The 12863-nt window shown below is 40.0% G+C and overlaps 1 long non-coding RNA gene across 1 annotated transcript in view; it reads left to right on the plus strand.

The window, feature by feature from the left end:
* Positions 1 to 225: 225 nt before the first annotated feature.
* LOC146545258 (uncharacterized) overlaps positions 226 to 12863 on the plus strand; it is a 36963-nt gene continuing 24325 nt past the window's right edge. Inside the window, exon 1 of the long non-coding RNA XR_014881236.1 lies at positions 226 to 356. This is a non-coding gene — a long non-coding RNA (uncharacterized LOC146545258). The remainder of the gene's footprint in view (positions 357 to 12863) is intronic.

Here is a 12863-nt window from a genome sequence, read left to right on the forward strand (position 1 = left end):
ACGCTTGGGTGAAGTGGAGCGGGAAGAGAATAAATGTCTTTTGAATAAGATTGCAAAACTACAGGAAGAAAATGCCTGACTTGAATTTTTGACCAACCACAGTCCTGGTTTGTTCGAATGTCTTTATTTAATCTGATAACTGTTTTCCTAATTTATGTTTAAATTGTTAAGCCCAGCCCTTTTCAGCAGGGGTCTGTTCTGAGGCTGTGTTTGCCTGCATAGTGTAAGAGGAGCTTTGTTTGCTCTCTGCCTCCCCCACATCTCCATACACAAACTTATCTCAGCAGCCACAATTATACAGCCTCTTCGGGATGCTCTGGCAACATGGTAAGACAGTTCATGGCATCCTAAGCCAGGTAAGCCTAAAATGCTTTCAGGCACCTTGGGTGTCAGACACTTCAAAAGGGGCACATTCACAGTCAAGATAGAATTAGCAGCACCTTTAGAGTTCCGCAGAGGCATCTCTTAAGGGACATGATAGGTGTAGCCACTGAATTTTAGTGGAAAGGCCACTTTACTGGGTTGCAGATGGACATCCCAAAACCATTATATGGTTGCTTGCCTTAGGAAAGTTTAAGAATGCACTTGAATTTGCTGTTGAACTAGGAGCTCTCCAATTCAGACAATAAAACTGAATAATCAGAGTGTGAGGTAAACCTTACATGAACTTTATTTCCAACTAAAATGCTTCTATCCTATTTCTCATATGGTAGCAGCCAGTTAATTTGCTTCTGTTGCTGTTCTAACAGATGAATTACAAATGTGTTTGCTTTTCGCAGTAACTTAAGGTTATGTTGGATACATAGTGTTCACTTTTGATTGAGCAAAGCAGATGCTGCATTGCCAGTCATTCTGTTTATATGAAGCTCTTCATCATCAAAATGTATACTTTGCTCTCTATTGCTGATAATTTACAAGAGAGATACGTGAAAATATTTATATGATGGAGACCAGACATCTATCCACAATGGCCATGAAACCCTTTCTTCAGAAACTCTTATAAGATTACGACTGTGATGTTTTACACCATTTAACAAGCTGTCCCTCCAGTATCAGCACAGGGGGACAATACATTTCTTTAGAGCAGCTGTGACTGAGGAGCAATGTTGCAATCTTCCTGCTGTTATCCTTTAAAAGAGTGATTGACTTATATTTGTCACGCTTTTTCTATCAGACAAAAAAAAAAAAAAAAAAATCAAAGATAAATGGGGGCTGTCTCTGCCATCACTGAGAGATATTGGGAGCAGCATGATGGAGTGATGGACAGTTTGTGGAGGAACCTGGAGGAAGTCTATTCAGTTTCTACCACTGGAGAAAGGTTTAGGGAAAAAGAATAAATTTACACCACATAACTTTGGCTTCAAAAGAGCAAAGTTGCCCTTTCCCAGCCTCAGCTGATTGTACTGGACAGGGGAAATGGTGTGTAACTAATCCCCTTGAGGTTTTCACCAGCCTTTTGAAGAGCACAGTTCTCTTTTGTGGGCCTCCTTGCAAACAGGTCTTTCACAAGTGAGTGAGTCTCTCTGAGGCAGTTGTGAGGCCCTGGAGTTGTACCCATGTAACAAGAGGCTGGAAAGGTTGGGTGCTGGAAAGAAATAATCCTTTCAGCTTCAAGATAAAACTCTCTAGATGTCATGTTTGGTTGAGGTAGGACTTATATCTTTTAAGTGGGACAGGTCAATCAAACAAAAGGAGGAAGGCAACCTAGTGGAAGAATAATACTTTTTCAAAGGCTATATTACTTAAGGTTTCAGCTTTCCTGTGGCTGGCAGATTTGGTTACCAGATTTGATAATAAGACTGAAATTTTGATTCTCTTTTGAACAGCTCTTGTAAACTTCACAATGTGAAGAAGACTTAATCCTTAGTTTGTGATTTGCAGCAATGTGAGCTGGAATTTTTTTGGGGTGGTTGGGCAAAATGCGGTAGTGCAACTGAAAACTATGAAGACAGCATAAGTTAGGACAATTTTACAAATAGTTACTGTAGCGTGGGTCTCTGTAAGATGCCTTGCTGTTCAGATTGGTTGGAAATAAGTGACCTGGCTGTGTGCAATGTGGCTGAGGGTCACTCCTGCATGGAGGTTCTGTGTGCTGGCCTGTATCTGGTTTCTCCTTCCTCTCTCTTCAGGAGATAATCCCGTTTGGACTAATCTCTGCTGTACCAGCCACTAAAAAAAAAAAAAAGTAAGCAGCTGGGAGAAGGAGGTGGGGGGTTGGGCATGACTGTGAATAGAACTAAATTCTGCAGAGACTGTATCCAGCTGCATGAGAAAGGCATTTTAACAAAGCTGGGCCAGTTTTTTCCTGCAGGCTCCCACCGTGGAGCAAGTTCATGACCCTTGTTCTTTCTCGAGCAGACATATTTTCAATTAAAGCTGCCTCCTTAACAAAAAAGGATACATATTAGAAAGGGCAGACTAGGACATGTGACGGCTCTGTAAGGCTCTTCCCCTCCAGTGTGACTGGAAGAATGGCCTCAGGCCAGGCTCCTTATGAAAAGACAAAAAAATTGTCTTGCTGCCTTTCAAGATATGGCAAAGGTGAAGGATCTTTTTCCTCTGTAGGCTGATTTATTTTTTTTTTTTGTTCCCTCCTTACAGCTATCCCCCATTACAGTTCAGGCAGCATGAATGTGTCCATTATAAACCCATTTGTGTGAAATATCCCATCTATTTTGTATAGAATCTTAAGTGAAAATTACATAGCTTATAAATGTGGAGAAAACTTCTGGTTTGGTACAAAAACAAACAAATGAAAACAAACAACAACAAAACAACAACAGAGAAGCTCTAACCTTTCCTATTTTCCCACTGATAACAGTTGCAGGTCCCCTGCTGACCAAATTGCTGACTGTATTCATTTGGTATTCATTCATCAGTATTCATTCAGACATCATCAGCTCTTGAGTCCTGCTTTGGCTGCAGAATCTGAAGTGCTGGCTTCTTTTGTGGCCTTCCTGATGTGTTTCATGGGATAAAGCAGAGGGTAGCCATCTACAAGTCTTCTGTAAGAAAAGCCTTGCAGATGAGTTGCCTGATTCTGTTCTCAGAATCTGTCAGAATCTGTCTCTACATTTTTTGTTTAGATCAAGTCTCACACCGCTCAGAGGACTGGCCTCTCTGAATTTTTCAAAGACTCTCTAAGGTGGAAGTAAATATATCCATCCTCTTTATTCTCCATAACAAATAAAAATATACAAATTCTGGCACAAAATAGAAAAAGGGCAGTTGTATAGAGTCACACAAATGGCCTGTCCAACTCTGTCTGCTAACCCTAACCACTGGTAACCTCTTATACACTCTGCCACTCTCCAGTTTCCATCCATTCCCTCACCCCTTTCAGGACAAAGGCAAAGTGCAGCCTCCTTCCTCTCTCACTTCTCCCCCATGTGGCTGCTTCTCTGGGAGGCTCTTCTGTTCCTACATGGTACTATCTGCCTGTTTCCTAAAGTTCTTTTACAACTCCTCCTCTGCAGTTTTGTAAATTTGGCAGTGCTTGCAATCTAGCTCCTGAGCAGCAACATAGAGGTGTGACTTAGTTTCACATCTTCAGCCAAGAGCTTGATCCCATAACACCATCATTCAGCTTCCCCAGGAAAATTATGCTGTGCACTAGCCACTCAGTTTAACGCCATAGAATCACCCTACATCCTTTTATCTCTTTACCATCAAGGGTTTAATGTTGCATGTAACATAGATGAAACATTTCCACCTTCACTGGTCCCTCATTTTCAGAGCAAAGGCAACTCCCAGCAAGAAAATGCTGCTTCAAAGTAGTTGGAAGACAATGTGTCCTACAGGATGCTGTCTACCATGGCCAGACTCAAAAGCAAAAGCAAAGGATTGGAGGGGGGAGGGTGGAGAATGAACAGACTGAGTTGATTATGAATGCTTTGACCCCTAGACAATACAGACTCTTTCTGAAATGTAATGTTTTTTGAAATATATAGCTTCCCCAGCTTTGATTTTTTGAGAGCCAAATAATATCATGTATTATGTAGGAAAATAGAGAAGAGAATCGGTTTCCTGCTATAAAATGATAAGGAAGCAGACGTCTAATAAACCCTTGAGACATAACTCAGTTTATGCTATAGTGGTTATAAGGGAGTAACAGTTGTAAGGACTATGAATAACACAACCCCTGATGCTCCAGTGTTTGCTTCTGGACTCCAGCAGGAAATGTCCTTCCACTCTGCAAAACTGTAGAGTCTTAAAAGCCTTTCTGTCACTGTCTGCAAGCTTTTATTCTGGTTAAAGGGCCAGAATGTTGTCAAATGAAAATGAATGCTGTCACAAGCAAATTTAATATCTGTGTTTACAGCAAGCAGTTCTTCCAGTGCTGATTAGAACATGGCTCCATCTGTCTCTGGCTGGTCACCCCACCATATTTTGTGCAAGGGCTGTGCAATTTAAAGGAAAACCTAGATCTGAAAGCAAGCTCTGATTTCTTCCTTGCCCAGATACACAGTATTTCTAATTCTTTTGATTTCCTGATTCCTACATGGGTGAGAATATGAAGCTGTCTTATTGTACTGAATAGACTGTTGAGACCTTCCTTTAAAATGAACAAAGAAGAGTTTTTTTGTGATGTTTTTTTGTTTTTTTTTTTCTTCTTTTTTATGTGGTCTGTTTGTTTATTATCCCTTTCCTCAGCTGTTAAAAACCCTCATATATAGTTCATTCCAAAATGATTCTAGTGTAGAGTTTTCTTATTATAAACTATACTCACTAGGTTGAAACTATAATCCAAAAAATATGTAATCTCTTTCTATTTGAATGGTTAGACCTTTTTTAAAGTGTGAATGTAAAAAATGAGACGTATCAGCCACTTCCACATGTGCTACTGCAGGAGCAATATAACTTCAGCACAAAGAAAAGAATTGGCTTAGAGGGATGTAACAGGACACAAGAAAGCTAAAAAATTTAAAGATCTGTGTGCTGATGTTCTTAGTTTTTTGCTAAATGTAGAATAGATGACATTTAGATTTGTACCCATGCAGCTGTATTTTCTTGGTAAATCTAGTATTACTAATTGTTCCTATGCACAGTACTGTTTTCTTTGTGAGGCTCTTCACATCAGCTCTTAACTCCCAGTTCTGTGCTTTAATAACAATACCATCTGGCTGAGGTTTTCAGATTTGCCTCTAGGGGCTGAAAGCCTATTTTTCCATTATAATTAATGAGATTTGGGTGTCCAAAACCCCTGGGCAACTATGAATACATCACCTATGTCTTTGGGGTTCTTAAGTGTTGTGAGACTTTCAAAAGAAAAAAACATTAGCTGACCTGAGATGATAAAATACTATGCAGTCTTGATGTTAGACATGTTGTAAAGTGTGAAGTGGTCAAAGCTAGCTGAAATGGAATGCTGTTGGCTTAGCTAACAGTATGAAATCTGTTGAGGACCTTAAAAATTGCATTTAGTTTTTATTCAAAACACACTTAGCTACAAGGCCAGAATGGCACTTTTTGTTATTCAGTATCAACGCCTTTTAATGTCTTATATTAGAGCAAAATTTGTTACTCATAAAAGTACATAAAATAATGGCAGCTGTCAGTAGCAGCAGACATTTGTGGTATGACAAATATGCAATAATTTGCTTTTTGATGCTATGGGCGAAGGATGGCCAACATTAAGGCCAGGTTCCAAAATCTTCATGTGGTCACAATCAACTGGAACTCTTCCTTTTTGTCTTGAAGGTTTGGCTTCAGCTGCAGACATTGGCTGTCCCTCCTGGGTCAATTTTTGCAGCTGAGGACTTAGGGGAGCTCCCACAGCTGAGACATCTGGATCCAGCTGTGCTGGGGAGTCACATAAATTGCACATAGCTCAACAGCCACCCTCTGGTTACATCTTTAACAGTTCTTAAAGCAAACTGCCAAATTGCTCAAGAACAGAGATACTATACCAGTCTCTTCTGTGGGTATGGAAAGACAGTCTGATGGCCAATATATTTCATAAGAAATCTTCATGAGGTCTTCAGACTTTAGTATGTAGCACTGATCCATTAAAAAAAAGAAAAAGAAAAAAAAAAAAAAAGAATGTGTAAAATGGTGCTTTGTAAGACAGAATTAAAAATGTTCTCTATCTTCTGCAGGAGAATATTTTCAGCAGCGATGCAATAGATATAGCTCACTAAAGATGACATAAGAAGAAAGTGATTTAATGCAGAGGAAAGTTGTTTGCACTTAATGGTAAATAAAAAATAAGTAGCAAGTCAGTTCAAACATTACTATTTGGTGTAATTCATTTGTGTATGCTTACACAATATAGTTATGTAAGAATCTACATAAAAATGTCTGCTCATAAAGTCAGAAGAGTCTTGTTCTGTTTTATGTTGATTTAGATTTATAAGGAAAATCCCTTCTGTGTGCTTTACAGACATAAATAATGTGTTTAATCCTTAAAACAAAACAAAAGAAAAACCCCAAAGACTATCAGTATCTTCATGCAATAATCTTCTGGTGGACTAATATATGCTACCTCAAATATGATTCATTTATTAGGTTTGTAAACTGCATAACGGAGGACATGGTTTCATGCTCAGCGTAAGCAGATACAGAGCTTGTACCACCTCTCAAAATAGCAGTCTGACTGCAGGATCTCAGCTTTCCCCCTTGCCTGTGTTAGCAGACAGCAGATCTGGTTGCAGACTAACCTTCATTTGGGGGAACAAAAGGAAAATAACATGGAGAGACAGTTTTCAATCTTGTCTGTGCCAAGAGGGTGGAAGGATGGAAGCACAAAGTGAAGGTCAAAGCAGGAGCCGGAATCACCCTTCTGTCCTGAGTGTGGTCTCAGTTAAGCTTCTGCTCCCTCACATTCTGAGTCATTCTGAACACACCTATGCAGAGAATATGCAGTCATTTTAGGACATCAGAAGCAGCTGACTGCATGCCAGAATATTATATTTGTTGATAAATCATGTTGCTGGGTTTTGGATTTGTTTTTGTTATTGCTGTTGGGTTATTTATTTATTTATTTTAAGACTGGTGGCTCTATATTCTGCAAGGACTTTAGGTTAAATTGGAGGAATAATTACCTATGTAAGTATGCACAGCAATTTCTCTATTAGTGAAGCAGAAGGAAATCCTGACAGACCTAGATGGGAGGGATGAAAGGACTGCAGTTTTCTCAGGAATAAGGCACATGTTTCAAAATAAATGCTATGTCTAAAGAATACAACTATAGGCTCAGTAGGATATCAAAAGATATGGGTATGGTAATGTCTGCATTATTATTTGTTACGAATTTCAAAGACCACAGACTGGACTCTGGAATTGTTTATTAGCTGGGCTCAGCAAATCACCTCTGCCCTTGTTTACTGGTGTAAGTGAACAAAAAGGGAATAATATTGTAATTCAAAGAATTACAGCGAATTCATTACAGAGTGTTTACACCACATAGCCAGTTGCTAAATGATATAAACATTAAAAAGGCAAGACCCCTCTTATGCTTCTGGAAGGGTAGAACCTTTGTATTAAAGTGAAAAATAATGTTACTCAATTGAAAGCAATAATCCAAGAGGGTATTGTTTATTCATGTATACTGTAAGAAAATCATTGTGAGCTACTGCAGGCTTCTATTTATTTTTCCACATTTCCACTCCCCCTCTCCCCCATCAGCCATAGCCAAACTGTGACTGAAATATTGCTTTTCCATCCCCCAGATGGCAGTGCTGCCTTCTAAGATAATACTCCCTAGGTCTGGGAGAGAAATGCGTGCTGGTCTCTGTCTGGCTTATGGGCCATGTTTTTTTGTTTCAGAGGAAATATGCTATAAATTCTCACGTAACAAGACTGAGGTAATCAAGACGAGTTTGACCATCTGAATCTGACACAGAAGCTAGCTTCTGTCAGAGGCACCCATCAGATTACAGCCCATTCGTAATAAACGATACCTGTAAATGAGAGTTGGAATTTCTACCAAACTTTACCTTAAATGTGCAGTTTTTAACATCTTTTAGGTGCACTAGAGAGGAAATAGGTAGGGTGGCCAACTTGGTTCTTGAAGGATCTGCAAAAGAAAAATGTGCATGCTAATCTTGGTCCACAAATCCTTGGCATTGAGCCTAATCCTGCCTCCATTTCACTTAGCAGAACAACCCTCGTGGTCCTCATCAGGCAGAACACTGCAGCATTGCAGATGCTTTGTTAGGTGATAAGTGTCCCACTGGCTTGCAGGGTGAGATGCTCATTTGAATCCTCTGTGCTTTTGTGCAGTCACTTTTGATACGTGCGCTCAGTTACCCCACTCTGGGGCTGAGTGGGGGCTGCCTGCACCAATCGTGTGCAATCTTCAATACGAGTTAATTAACCCTGGGTTTAAAATAATGAGTGTAATGGAATAAGAAAAATCTTTTTTGTGGAAATGTCTGCCAGCTCCAGTGGCACACTGAAGAGGGAATGAGGAGCACTCAACCCCTCAAGAGGTCCTGGGGGAGTAAGCCTGGTTGACATGGAAAGTGCAGCTTTTTAACAAGTGAAAATACAAGTGAATGGTCTGGCATGTTCTTTTGTATTTTGGAAATAATGAGAAGGGTCCAACCAGGTTGGGGAGGTGTGATTTTTCTCAAGGATCTTAATGCTAACTACAGCTTGTTTTGTTGCTGTCAGGGAAGAAGCAGAACAGTGACTTTGTAGTGGTAGTTGCATCTTGTTCCTTTCCTTCTCTGGAGATGTCTGTGTGTGTCAAGTTTTCTCTGGAAATTCCTGCTACATTTTGAAGGTCCTAAATTACAAGTGGCAAAAAAATGCTCCTAAAGATAACCCCCTCCTTCTAACTATCCTTTTTCTGGTTTAAGATTCAGTGAGAAGAGGTTATTTCCCACCTTTTCTGCTCCAGTGACAAAGCTTGTGGTGGAAGGTTAGATCCAAGCAGATCCCAGGCACCCATCACCTGCTCTCTGTCAAGCCCAGGGTGCAAGGACCCGTGCTGTAGGGACGTCCCTGGCAGGAGGTGGCAGGGGGTGAAGGAGGGGAGCAGGGCAGGAACCCCCAGCAGAGTGCAGCGAAGGCAAAGGCTTCGTCCTCAGTCTCTTTCGGAGCCATCGCTGCTCTGTGGTGCTCTTTAACTGGAGCAAACAGTAAATATAACCTGGCCTTCCCTGGTAACAGGATAAAAGAAATGCAGATTTAGTTCAGAACGGCTATTGTGTTACTAGTGGTGCTTGGGTCACACTCCCATTCTCAAACCCTCCTTTATCCTCCTTTATTCTCTTTGTACTACTACCTGGGAAAAAAATAAAAATAAAATTCAAAATAATGAATCCCTTTTTCAGGAGGGAAATGTTTCTCTTCTCTCTACAGGTTTCTGTAATTTCCCCCTCTTCACCTCAAATCTCTGTCACCAATAAAGTCATGCTTTCCAGCCCTGTACCCTCATGACCATCTCTTCCACTGACATTGAGAATTACTAACTCATCTAAAACAAAGAGCTCTCAAACATAAATCATGCAATCTCCACTCTGCCACAGCAGGAATTTCTCTTCTCTTCTCTGCTAGCTGCAGAGAAGCTTGTGGAAAAATCAAAACAAACTGGGAAAAAAAAAATCAAACTCATAAGCAAAATTATTATGTTTTCTGGTGAGTGCACTCAGTCCTCCAGCCTAATAGAAGTCTCAGACTGCCCTATCACTCGACAAACATATAGTCCAAAAAATAAAGGTATTTCTAAGTAAAGAGCATCATGGATAGTATTTGAAAATTGAGAGAAGAAGCTGTCCTTCAGATTGGGATCTGGATTTTATACTGTTTTCCCAATCAAAAGCCTTCTCCTTCTAAACATGTTAGCAGGGATGGAAAAGATTGTTTGTTTTAAAAGTCATATTAGTAAGCCTCTAAAATTTCCCTTTTTTTCCCCTTAAGCCTAGAAAGATGGAGAAGGAGCTCAGCCATTTAAAGACACATCTGCTCATCCCCAACTCACCTGAATTGATTATATGGGCAACGAAGCTTATCAAGTCCAGTTTCCCAATTCCAGTGATTACAGCACTTTGCAATTCTGTTTCTTTTTGCCTGCAGAATATGGCAGACAGAAACGTCATCTTGGTTTATTTTTTAAATAACCAGATTGCTCAGTTAAAAAGGAAGCCCACACAAAATAGAAACAATATTTCTGCTGCTTGAGAATAAAGATCCTTCCATCTTTTAGAAAAGGTTTGCTGCCAAAATGATGATTTTTTCATGGCTAAAACATATTTTATATTCAAAAGTGAAATATGTAAAGTTTACTGAAAACAGAGATATTTTATCTGAAATTTAAAAACCCAGAACAGCCTTTTCCCCTATAAATATGAGAGAAAGATTGTAACTGCTTTTTTTATGATTTCCACTATATGTGGACTGAAAAATTAGGTTTGACACAACTTAGAAATAGATTCTCCCTCTTATTACCCATGTTTTAAATAGGAAGACAGCAGCAGAATATGTTGCCATGGTTGTATTAAATCACCCTGTCATTAATATCATGCATCCTTCATTATTAAAAGGCAACTTAAAAAAACAAAAAGGGGAGGGAGAGAACAACCTTTGGTATCTTCTCCTCAAGACAGAGGTGGTACAAGAGCCACCCCAGCGGCAGAAGTTTGCTTAGAGATTCTAAACAAAAATGGTTAAAAGAAAACTAAAGATGAAATATTTTAGAAGGCACTAGACTGAAAGGATCTCTGAACTTTCTGCAGAGATCCTCATGTCCAAGTATTGTTCCAGTCTTGGCCAGGAACCCTTAATCAGAAATCAGGTCGCATTGGAGAAATGTCTGTCTAATCTTAGATTTTCCTTTGAACCAAAATCCTCTGTCTAACTGCTTGGGTCAAAAGGAGCAGCAGTGTTTTACAGCTTAGCTGGCAGAACATGGTTATACGTCTGTCTCCCGACAAATCAGTTTTCTTAAAAGCAGAGGTGACTCAGAGATGGATGAGGCAGGCAGGATGTACATCTCAGCAGCCATCAGTTGCTTCCCTCCCCACATCCTTTCAGGGAAGGCAAGCTTACAAAGAACAACATATCTTTTGATTCGGTGGCATGTGTTGCAAATATGCATAATATTAAGACAGAGGCAAAGAGTAGATGTCCCTCATCACATTTTTTTGGTTTGAGACAGTAGGAATTTTCCATAGCTTTGTTCTGTAGTTAGATGTAGCTGAGAGCCCTCCCATTCCTGCTTTTGTCTTTCTGCCATCAACTGCTATGCAGCTGGAGGATGAGTTTTTTTATGGCCATTTCAATTGCAGTGTTCATCAGGATGATAAACATGAACGACCACAGTATCAGAGAGACCCTTCTCTGTCTTGCACAGTGACAGATTTTGTTTTCTTTACTGGGAAAAAATATCTGATTCAGCCAATGAGCAAGAGCCCTGGCTTCTGCAGGTGGGCGTGCAGCAGGCCTTCCCCTACAGCACAGAATCATAGAATTGCCTGGGTTGAAAAGGACCACAGTGATCATCTGGTTTCATCCCCCGTGCTATGTGCAGGATCTCCAAAGCATGGGGGAAGAGGCCTAGTCCTGCGGCTGCGGCCCTGTCCCGGGTCCCTGTTGTAGAGCGCAGTCATACTGCACTCAGATTGCATTTCAGCCAGATGGCGTCACTTCCCATTAACTTTAGTTTTTGATTTATTTATTCACATTTTCTACCAGAATATTCAACCTGGACCAGATTCTGGCATTTTGAAGGCCTAATTACCAGTCTAACAAGGAAGTCTACATTAATTGTCAGTAAGACAGTGTGACTATTATCAAAGCAAATGCTGGCAACATACCCAAATGCCTGTTATCAGCAAGGGAAAAAGTCTGCCAACTTTATGCTAAAGAGAGTTTTCACTTAGAGTGGGATTTTTTGATTCTGGAAGCTACATCAAAATGCAAAGGGTATTTCCAAAAAGAATTATTGTGAAGGAATACTGAAAGGGAATGTGAAGAAGGGAGAATGAGAAAGAAGAATCTTCCTGGAGAGTTTTTTCCTGGATGCATAATTTGGTTGGAAGGAAACAGAGAATGGGGAAGAGAGAAGATGCTGTCTTTTCATTTGAAGCACAGGAGACTGAAGACAGGTTGTTGGGGAGTGCTGCAGGAGTACTCCTACTGCTTCTAAAATTTCTCAGGGGCTTGATTAGTATAGCTCACACATGTTTAAACAGACAGACTCACTTGTGGGAGGGAAAGAATATTTCCACAGGGCAGATATTTGAGATCTGGTTTGTTTCTATTTTTCTTGCCCTATCGAATGGAACATTACCAGCGATGATCTGAGAATTTCACTTTGCAAATTTCTTCCTATTGCAGAGACCCTTGAGGTCTTCTGCTGTGTTTTGCGACACATTGCAGATACTGTGTTTACTGTTAAACAGTAAAGCCTTTGAGCCTTAGAGGTACACAAAGGGTACTCCAAAGTATATTGTAGAGATTTTTATGATGTAAAGTCCCTTATATGTCTCTGAATGAATTTAGCTTTTGTGTGTTCATCTGTGCCAGTGAGAGAGATAACCCTGTTGAAGGGAAGAACCACTAATGTGGCACCTAATGCAATAGCACACATAAAACTTTCCATGAAATTCCATGCAGAGTACTGAATGTTCCCTCAAGGAGAACTTGTATGCCAGGACTTCATAGCACACAATAGTGATGCATATTCATCTACATCTTTTTTAACTTTTAATGAAAATAAATAACAAGCTCTGTTCTCTTTTCAATGTACCTACTTCATTAGGAGTTAATTTTCAGCCATCTTTTCACAGACTGGTCAAGCCCAAACAGAATGAAACTCAAGATAACTTGAAAGATGATCAAATTTTGGTAACATCTAGCAAACTCTCTGTTGAATGATGAGCTACATGATATCTGTTCCTCAGAAGAGATCTAGT

The sequence above is a fragment of the Meleagris gallopavo genome, chromosome 1, assembly GCF_905368555.1.
Source record: "Meleagris gallopavo chromosome 1, MGAL_WU_HG_1.1, whole genome shotgun sequence".
In the NCBI taxonomy this organism is placed as follows: domain Eukaryota; kingdom Metazoa; phylum Chordata; class Aves; order Galliformes; family Phasianidae; genus Meleagris; species Meleagris gallopavo.